The sequence below is a fragment of the Panthera uncia genome, chromosome C2 (assembly GCF_023721935.1).
Source record: "Panthera uncia isolate 11264 chromosome C2, Puncia_PCG_1.0, whole genome shotgun sequence".
NCBI classification, from domain to species: Eukaryota; Metazoa; Chordata; class Mammalia; order Carnivora; family Felidae; genus Panthera; species Panthera uncia.
Window position 1 is genome coordinate 155,138,828 of NC_064810.1, and position 9,739 is coordinate 155,148,566.

The following is a 9,739-nucleotide window of genomic DNA, read 5'->3' on the forward strand; positions in this document are numbered from 1 at the left end:
TCACAGTCCATGGGTTCGAGTCCTGCATCAGGATCTGTGCTGACTGACAGCTCAGAGCCTGGAGGCTGCTTCGGATTCTGTGTCTCCCTCTCTCTCTGCCCCTTCCCTGCTCATGCTCACTCTCTCTCTCTCAAAAATAAATAAACATTAAAGAAATTAAAAATCTCTGGGTTTAGGTGGGAAGATAGAATATATGCACAGGTAGAGCAAATAGATAATCTTTACACTAACACACAAGCCCATATACATGCACATACATATGAATATATAATTTATGTATTATATACGCGGAATAATTGCATACATATATGTAATGCCTTGTATTTGTTCAGGGCTGAGATTTATGGAATACAGAGGTTCTGAGTGGACTTCAGGATCAAAAGCTTGTTGGAAAGGGTTTTCTCCAACTTGACAAATATAGCCAGTGAAGTTTGCTAAGTGGGGAAGGGTAACCAAAATACAAAAGTAGAAATTAGCAAGATGTAAGCCAGAGCTCACAAGCTTTGTTGGAAAGGAGAGATGTGGTGAGAATGGAAAGGTTAAAATGGTTGATAAAAATGAGCGTGAGTCACCTTATGATAGGAAATTTCAGCCTAAAAATTCTGGAAAAACCAATCTTTCTCAAACTAGAGCATGAAGGAGAGTTTGTGTGAAGGGTGTGAAATGAACTGTGGAGATTTAAAATTTTTACAATTTTAATGTTCTCTTTAAAAATTCTGTAAGTTATAACACAGGATTTCCTTTTGCAGGGATAATTTCAACTGAAAGTCATTTTCATAAATAAAAATTTACTTCTTCAAAAGAAAGACCCACAGAAGTATACTAAGTTCTCCCCAGAATTATTTTGTTGTTAAAAGCATTCTGCAGTAAACAGGCCTTTCTCAAGAAAGGAAATACAAAGGACTCTATCTCACTTGTAATACATGAGCGCAATACTCATAGTAAAAATATACATTAAAATTACAAAATACCTGTCAGAGTAGCAAAGTAAGAGTTTAGTGATATACTTTTCGTGAAAGTATAGAGAAACAGGCATTCACATACATTGTCTTTAGGGGCTTTTTGGCAAAATATCTGTTAAAATCTAATAGTGCATATTTTCTTTTATGTTTCATCTCTATTTCTAGGAATTTCTCCTGCAAACACAAGTATGTACTGTAAGTTGTCTACAATCTTTTTTCGAGAGAGAGAGATTGAGAGAGTGTGCACGAGCAGGGAGAGAGGGGCGAAGGAGAGAGTGACTGAGAGAGAGACAGAGACAGAGAGGATCTCAAGCAGGCTGCATGCTCAGCATGGAGCCCAACTCGGGGCTCGATCCCATGACCCTGGGATCATGACCCACGCTAAAGGCAAGAGTCAAATGTTCAACCAAGTAAGCTACCCAGGAACCCCTAGAATATTTTTTTTAACCATCACAGTGCTAACAAAGGATTCCACATAACTTAAATGTTTCATTAAGAGAGTACAAGTTGATTAACTGTGTGATAGCCATATGACGGAGTAGAATAAAGCAGATCTACAGATATTCATTTGGAATGTTCTCCAGGATCTGTTGCCAGATGAAAAAAGGAATGTGCAGAACAGTGTCCACAGTAATGTAAATAAGATGGACACAGACGTATTTCCTTTTATATCCTTAAAATATTTTTAGAAGGATGCACGAGAAACAAAGAATGGTGTTTGCTTCTGGAAAGAAGAGTTTAGTGCTTGGAGGACATGGATAGGAGGCAGATTAACTTTTTCCATATGCTTTTTCTATATTTTTTCCTTTTGTTTTTCTTTTTTAATTATTTTTTCCAAATTTTTATTGAAATAGTATTTAGATAACATACAGTGTAATGTTGGTTTCAGGAGTAGAATTTAGTGATTCATCACCTACATATACCACCCAGTGCTCATCACAAGTGCCCTCCTATTAATGCCCATCATCCATTTAGCCCATCAGCCATCCACCTCCCTTCATCAACCATCAGTTTGTCCTCTATTGTTGAGAGTCTTTGGGGTGCCTGGCTGGCTTAGTTGGTTAAGTGTCTTGACTTTGGCTCAGGTCATGATCTCATGGTTTATGGGTTCCAGCCCTGCTTTTGCTGTCAGCACAGAGGATGCTTCAGATTCTCTGTCCCACCCCCTTCCCCTGCTCACATTCTTTCTCCCTCTCTCTCTCAAAAATAAACATTAAAAAAAAATTTAAGTCTCTTATGGTTTGTTTCCCTCTCTCTTTTTCCCCCTTCCCCTATGTTCATCTGTTTTGCTTCCTAAATTATACCTATCTGTGAAATAATAAGGTATTTGTCTTTCTCTGACTTATTTTGCTTAGCATAATACACTCTACCTCCATCCACATCATTGCAAATGGCAAGATGTCATTCTTTGTGATGGTTGCATAATATTCCATTGTATATCTATACCACATCTTTATCCGCTCATCAGTGGACAGACACTTGGGCTCTTTCCATAGTTTGGCTATTGTTGACAATGCTGCTATAAACATCAGTGTGCATGTACCCCTTCGAATCTGTATTTTTGTAACCTTTGGGTAAATACCTACTAGTGGATTGCTAGTTCATAGGGTAGTTCTATTTTTAAATTTTTGAGGAATCTCCATACAGTTCTCCAGAGTGGCTACACCAGTTTGCATTTCCACCAACAGTGCAAGAAGGTTCCCTTTCTAGACATCCGTGCCAACATGTGTTGTCTCTTGTGTTGTAAATTTTAGCCATTCTGATAGGTGTGAGGTGGTATCTCACTGTAGTTTTGATTTGTATTTCCCTGATGATGAGTGATGTTGAGCATTTTTTCATGTGTCTGTTAGCTATCTGGATGTCTTCTTTGGAAAAATGTCTATAAATGTCTCCTGCCCATTTCTTAACTAGAATGTTTATTTTGGGGGTATTGAGTTTGATAAGTTCTTAATAGATTTTGGATATTCTCTTTCTCAGACATGTCATTTGCAAATATCTTCTCCCATTCTGTAGGTTGCCTTTTAGTTTTGTTGATTGTTTTCCTTTGCTATGCAGAAGTTTTTTATTTTGATGAGGTCCGAATAGTTCATTTTTGCTTTTGTTTCCCTTGCCTCTGAAGACATGTCTAGTAAGAAGTTGCTATGACTGAGGCCAGAGAGGTTGCTCACTGTGTTCTCTAGGATTTTGATGGTTTCCTGTCTCACATTTAAGTGTTTCATCCATCTTGAATTTCTTTTTGTGTATGGTGTAAGAAAGTAGTACAGTTTCATTCTTCTGCATGTTGCTGTCCAGTCTTCCCAGTACCATTTGCTGAGGAGATTGTCTTTTTTCCATTGGATATACTCTTCTGCTTTGTCAAAGATTGGTTGACCACATACTTGTGGATCTACTTCTGGGTTTTCTGTTCTGTTCCATTGATCTGTTTTTGTGTCAGTACCATACTGTATTGATAACTGCAGCTTTGTAATACAGCTTGAAGTCCAGAATTGTGATGCCTCCCACTTTCCTTTTTCTTTTTTTTTTTTTTTAATGTTTATTTATTTTTGAGAGAGAGAGACAGAGCATGAGCAGGGGAGGAGCAGAGAGACGGGAGACACAGAATCTGAAGGAGGCTCCAGGCTCTGAGCTGTCAGCACAGAGCCCAACACAGGACTTGAACTCATGAACCATGAGAGCATGACCTGGGCCAAAGTTGGGCGCTTAACCTGACTGAGCCACCCAGGCGCCCCTCCCTTTCTTTTTCAGGATTGCTTTGTCTATTGGAGGTTTTTCGTGGTTCCATACCAATTTTAGGGTTGTTTGCTCTAGTTCTGTGAAAAATGCTGGTGGTATTTTGATAGGGATTGCATTAAATGTGTAGACAACTTTGGGTAGTATCGACATTATAACAGTGTTTGTTCTTTCAATCCACAAGCATGGAATGTTTTTCCATTTCTTTGTGTCCTCTTTAATTTCTTTTTTTTTTTAATTTTTTAACCTTGGTTTTTTATTTTTTAAAATTTACATCCAAATTAGTTAGTATATAGTGAAGCAATGATTTCAGTAGATTCCTTAATGCCCCTTACCCATTTAGCCCATCCCCCCTCCCACAACCCCTCTAGTAACCCTCAGCTTGTTCTCCATATTTATGAGTCTCTTTTGTTTTGTCTCCCTCCATGTTTTTGTATTATTTTTGTTTCCCTTCCCTTATGTTCATCGGTTTTGTTTCTTAAAGTCCTCATATGAGTGAAGTCATATGATTTTTGTCTTTCTCTGACTGACTAATTGCACTTAGCATAATACCCTCCAGTTCCATCCACGTAGTTGCAAATGGCAAGATTTCATTCTTTTTGATTGCCGAGTAATACTCCATTGTATATATATACCACATTTTCTTTATCCATTCATCTATCGATGGACGTTTGGGCTCTTTCCATACTTTGGCTATTGTTGGTAGTGCTGCTATAAACATAGGGGTGTGCCCTCTTTAATTTCTTTCATGAGTGTTCTATAGTTTTCAGAGTACTGATTTTTTACCTCTTTTGTTAGGTTTATTCCAAGGTATCTATGTTTTTTGGTGCAATTTTAAATGGGATTGATACCTTGATTTATTTTTCTTCTGCTTCTTTTGGTGTGTAGAAATGGCAACGGATTTCTGAACATTGATTTTATATCCTGCAACTTTGTTGAATTTATATATTAGTTCTGGCAATTTTTTGGTGAAGTCTTTTAGGTTTTCTATATAGAATATCATGTCATCTGCAAAGAGCAAAGGTTTGACTTCTTCATTGCCGATTTGGATGCTTTTCATTTCTTTTTGTTGTCTGATTGGTGAGGCTAAGACTTCCGATACTATGGTAAGTAACAGTGGTGAGAGTTTTCCTGGCTATACAGGAAAAGCTCTCAGTTTTTCTCCACTGAGGATAATATTGGCTGGGGGTCTTTTGTATATGGCCTTTATGATGTTGAGGTATGTTCCATCTATACCTACTTTGTTGAGCACTTTTGTCAAGAGTGGAGGCTATGTTTTGTCAAATGCTTTTTTTTGTTTATCTATTGAGAGGATATATGGTTCTTTTCTTTTATTGTGGTGTATCACATTGATTGATTTGCAAATATTGAACCAGCCCTGCAGCCCAGGAATAAGTCCCACTTAATTATGGTAAATAATTCTTTTAGTGTATTGTTGGATTTGATTTGTTAGTATCTTGTTGAGAATTTTTGCATCCATGTTCATCAGGGATATTGGCCTGTAAGTCTCCTTTATAGTGGGGTCTTTGTCTGGTTTTGGATTCAAGGTGATGCTGTCCTCGTAGAGTGAATTTGGAAGTTTTCCTTTCATTTCTGTTTTTTGGAAGTTTGAGAAGAATAGGTATTAACTCTTAAATGTCTGGTACAATTTCCCTGGGAAGCCATCTGGCGCAGGACTTTTATTTGTTGGGAGATTTTTGATTACTGATTCCGTTTCTTTGCTGGTTTGGGTTTGTTCAGATTTTCTGTTTCTTCCTGTTTCAGTTTTGGTTGTTTGTATGTTGCTAGGAATTTGACCATTTCTTCCACATTGACCAGTTTGTTGGCATATAATTTGTAATATTCTCATAATTTTATATTTCTGTGATGTTGGTTGTGATCGCTCCTCTTTCATTTGTGACTTTGTTTATTTATTTTATTTTTGATAAGTCTGGCTAGGGGTTTATCAATTTAATTAATTCTTTCCGAGAACCAGCTCTTAGTTTCATTGATCTGTTCTACTGGGTTTTTTTGTTTGTTTCTATTTTATTTATTTCTGCTCAAATCATTATTACTTCCTTTATTCTGCTGGATTTAGGCTTTATTTGCTGTTCCTTTTCTACCCTCTTTAAGTGTACTTTAAGTTGTTTATTTGAGGCATGTCTTACTTCTTGAGGTAGGCCTGTATTACGGTTTACTTCCCTCTTAGGACCCCCTTTGCCATATCCCAAAGGTTTTGGACTATCATGTTTTCATTTTCATTTGCTTCCATGTATTTTTTTAAATTTCTTCTTTAATTTCCTGGTTATCCCATTTATCCTTTAGTAGGACTTTAGTCTCCAATAATTTGCAGTCTTTCCAAATTTTTTCTTATGGCTGACTTCAGGTTTCATAACATTGTGGTCTGAAAATATGCATGGTATGATCTCAGTTTTTTGTACTTGTTGAGAGCTGATTTGTGACCCAGTATGTGATCTAATCTGTAGAATGTTCCATGGTCACTCGAGAAGAATGTGTATACTCCAGCTTTAGGATGAAAAGTTCTGAATATATCTGTTAAGTCTATCTGGTCCAGTGTGTCATTCAAGGCTATTATTTCTTTGTTGATCTGCTTAGATGATCTATCCATTGTTGTAAGTGGCATGTTAAAGTCCTTTACTATTATTGTATTATTATCACTGAGTTTCTTTATGTTTGTTATTAATTGATTTATATATTTGGGTACATAAATGTTTACAATTGTTAGATCTTCTTGATAGGTAGGTCCTTTAATTATGGTATAATGCCCTTCTTCATCTCACATTACAGTCTTTGGTTTAAAATCTGGTTTGTCTGATATAAGTATGGCTACTCTGGCTTTGTTTTGGCATCTGTTAGCATGATAAATCATTATCCACCCTCTCACTTTCAGTCTGTAGGTGTCTTTAGGTCTAAAGTGATCCTCTTAGGGGCACCTGGGTGGCTCAGTAGGTTGAGCATCCCACTTCAGCTCAGGTCATGATCTCTCGGTTCGTGAGTTCAAGCCCCGCATTGGGCTCTGTGCGGACAGCTCAGAGCCTGGAGCCTGCTTTGGATTCTGTGTCTCCTTCTCTCTCTGTCCCTCCCCTGCTCATGCTCTGTCTCTCAAAAATGAATAAACAAACAAAAAAAGAAGTTTAAAAAAAATAAAATGAAATAAAATAAAGTGATCCTCTTGTAGGCACCACGTAGATGGGTCTTGTTTGTTTACCCATTCTAATACCCTGTGTCTTTTGATTTGAGCTTTTAGTCCATTATATTTAGAGCTATTATTGATAGATGTCAATTTGGTGACATTGTGTTATCTATAAAGTTGGTGTTTCTGGTGATGTTCTCTCTTCCTTTCTAGTCTTTATGCTTTTGCTCTTTTTTTCCCACTTCAAAGAGTCCCCTTTAATATTTCTTGCAGGGCTGGGTTAGTGGTCATGAACTCCTTTAGTTTTTGTTTGGGAAACTGTCTTTCCTGTATTCTGCATGACAGCCTTGCTGCATAAAGTATTCTTGGCTGCATACTTTTCCCATTTAGCACATTGAGTATATCGTGCCATTCTCTTCTGGCCTGCCAAGTTTCTGTGGACAGATCTGCTGCAACCCGATCTGTCTTGCTTTGCAGGTTAAGGATTTTTTTTTACCCTTGCTTCTTTCAGGATTCCTTCTTTATGTGAGCATCTTGTGAATTCGACTATGAAAGGTCTTGGTGATGACTGGCTTTTGTTGAATTTAATGGGAATTCTCTGTGGTTCTAATGGATTTGGATCTGTGTTCTTCCTTAGATTAGGGAGGTTTTCAGCTATAATTTGCTCATATAAACTTTCTGCTCCTTTCTCTTTCTCTTTTTCTTCTGGGACTCCTATGATAGGAATGTTGTTGTGCTTTAAGGAGTCACTGAGTTCCCTAAGTCCACATCCATGGTCCGGTACCTTTCTTTCCTTCTTCTTTTCAGCTCCAGCATTTCCCGTAATTTTATCTTCTGTATCACTCGTTTGTTCTTCTGCTTCCTTGTTGTCATTACCCCCAGTCGGTTTTGCATCTTAGTTATAATATTTTTTATTTTGACTGGACTCGTTTTTAGGTTATTTTATCTGTGCAGTAAGGGATTCTCTAGTGTTTTCTATGCTTTTCTCAAGCCCAGCTAGTATCCTTATAATTATTATTTTAAATTCTGATTTGGACATCTTACTTATATTTGTATTGATTAAATCCCTGGCCATGATTTCATCCTGTTCTTTCTTTTGGTGTGAATTCATCCATCTTGTCATTTTGCCTGAGTCACTGGGTGTGTGTGTGTGTGTGTGTGTGAGAGAGAGAGAGATTGTTAGGAAAGCTTGTCGTATTCCTGCTCCTGAGAGTAATGGCTATATTAAGAAGAAGTTCAAAAAAAAGAAAGAAAGGAAGGAAGCTAGATCCGAGGTGTATTTTGGTCTGCTTATTAAAAGAAACTAGATCAAAAAAAAAAAAAAAGGCAGCTGGATCCTATCTCCCCTAGAGCTGAAGCTTTGCAGCACCCTATGATCAGTAGACTTAGTGCATAAGAGGGGTTTGTGCTGGTCCCATGATGGTGGAGCCTGCAGTGATGATTCTCAGGTGGACTTGCCCCAGTGGAGGTGCACAGCAGGGCCTTGGTGTAAGCTGCTCTCGCCTACACTGGGTGGCACTGTTTTGCTCACTGAAGGACATCAGTGCCGGTGTGGGGGAGGGAGGGTAATGGCTTAGCCCCGCTCTCTCCTCCTTCCCCAGACAGGAAGCTCACACCCACCACTCTTTAGGAAGCTGGCACAGAAGAGCAGATATTCACCCCTTTTGTGTCCCCAGCTTCTGCCAGATTCCTGCCTTCACCCTGCCAGTGTCTGAGCTGTCTACCTGCCAGGTGACACTGTATTCGTATGTTTTATCTCAGGCACATAGGTGGGTTTCAAAACTCCAAATTTTAGAGATCCAAGCTGCTCGGACCCATGCTGACCGTCTGGGGGAGGCTTTCACTGTACTATTGCGTTTGCTGGTTTGTTATAGAAAAATGGTCACAATACAGCTCAGCAGCTTGGAGTTTCTGTAAAGCACAGCACAAAATTGGCACCAAGATTTGCTTCCCCTGCTTGTGTCTTTGTTCCTATGCTTGAGAACAGGGAACCCATTGGTGCTGCCGGTTGTTTTGTCCCCGCAGAGGCTGTGCGGCCACTCCCAAATGTACTCCTAGCAGGGGAACTGTTTCTTCCCATGTGACCCAGGGAACCCTCAGATCTTGCTGGCCTCTCCCAGGTCTTCATAGTCTTTCCCCACCGGGGCCACAAGGCACAACCATGGTGCAGACCTTCAAAGCTTCAGACTGTGCTCCACTGCTCTCCTTTTCCTAGTCAGTGGTCTTGGGGAAAGAGTTTGCTTGTGCAGTCCCCTGCATGTGCTCGTCGCTCCGCACTGCCCCCGCCCCCTCTTTCTCTTTCTTATATTCTCTCATCTCTCCATCATCAGGACTCCCTCCCCTTCACAGCACCTGCAGTTCTTTTCTTTCCCAAATCAACTCTCCGTAGCTCCTATCTTCCACGATGTGGCCTTTTGTGGCCATTTTCTCCCTCTAGTTGTGCAGTTTTGCTCTCTCAGTCCTCAGATCGATTTCTTGGGTGCTCAGAATGATTGGATATTTATCTGGCTGTGTTCAAGGGAAAAGGGAAGTTTAGGGTCCCCCTGCTCCTCTGCCATCTTATTTCTCAATATTTTTTCCTTTTGAAAACCTGTGCACTTACTACCTACTAAACTTTTTATAGAAGGGTTATACATTACTTGTGTTGGAGAAATGCAGAATATTTTACTCATTTTAGTTAGTGGCAGACTTTATGATGAGAAATCTATTGTTTTGGCTTTTCAGTTTGACATTTAAAACTCTCAGCACTAGTAGCTTGTATCTTGGCAAATGAACAATAAATTCCTGCCTTCTCCCCTTACCAGAGTAAAAAAAAAAAAAAAAAAAAAAAAAAAAAAAAAACATTTTAAAAAAAATTTGTAAAGAGGGTTTTAAAGGTCAAAAAAAAAAGCTCTTAACTCCCAGAAATATGCAT

At 38.8% G+C, this 9,739-nt stretch overlaps 1 protein-coding gene across 4 annotated transcripts in view; it reads left to right on the top strand.

Annotated features, from left to right (window-relative positions):
* TOPAZ1 (testis and ovary specific TOPAZ 1) overlaps nt 1-9,739 on the top strand; it is a 101,411-nt gene that overhangs the window by 73,341 nt on the left and 18,331 nt on the right. The gene's annotated exons all lie outside the window — the stretch shown is intronic.